Source organism: Sinocyclocheilus anshuiensis, unplaced genomic scaffold, assembly GCF_001515605.1.
Source record: "Sinocyclocheilus anshuiensis isolate Anshui unplaced genomic scaffold, SAMN03320099.WGS_v1.1 scaffold45, whole genome shotgun sequence".
Lineage (NCBI taxonomy): Eukaryota > Metazoa > Chordata > Actinopteri > Cypriniformes > Cyprinidae > Sinocyclocheilus > Sinocyclocheilus anshuiensis.
In genome coordinates this window covers 427,289-427,820 of record NW_015536467.1, presented here as the reverse complement: position 1 = coordinate 427,820, position 532 = coordinate 427,289, and positions in this window count along the sequence as shown.

Below are 532 nucleotides of genomic sequence, written 5' to 3'. Positions count from 1 at the left end.
TCCTCGGCACCCAGACGTGGCAGAACGTCCGGCGCCAGGCCCTCACTCGATGAATCCGTGAGAACCGGTGGAGGGCTGGGTTCCATATGTAGAGGCCTAAGTGGTTCCCATATGTGTAAAGTCCACGGTATAGCCTCAGAGCCCGTGTTTCCCCGGCAGACTTCTGCCATTTCCATGAGGGTTACAATCACTTCTTATCTTCCATATGCACCTAAACGGATGTTCATATGTGTATTTGCTTCCGAAACCTTCTTCGGGAAGGATGGGGCTTTCGCAGCGTCCCTGTTCCAAGTGGAACGGGTACATTTTCCCAGTGTTATCCAATCTCACTGAGTGGGTAGTGCTATGACAAGAATGGTCTTCTTGTTGCGAGCCCCGGCCTACAACAAAAAGGGGCGCAGGTGGCTCACACAGGGCACTGGAAGGGGCAGCATCCATGGCGCTTTGGTAGGGAATCTCAATTCGTCGGTCACGACGTGACTCGTAGTGACCGACTGAAAGGGAATGTCTCGGTTACGTATGTAACATTCGT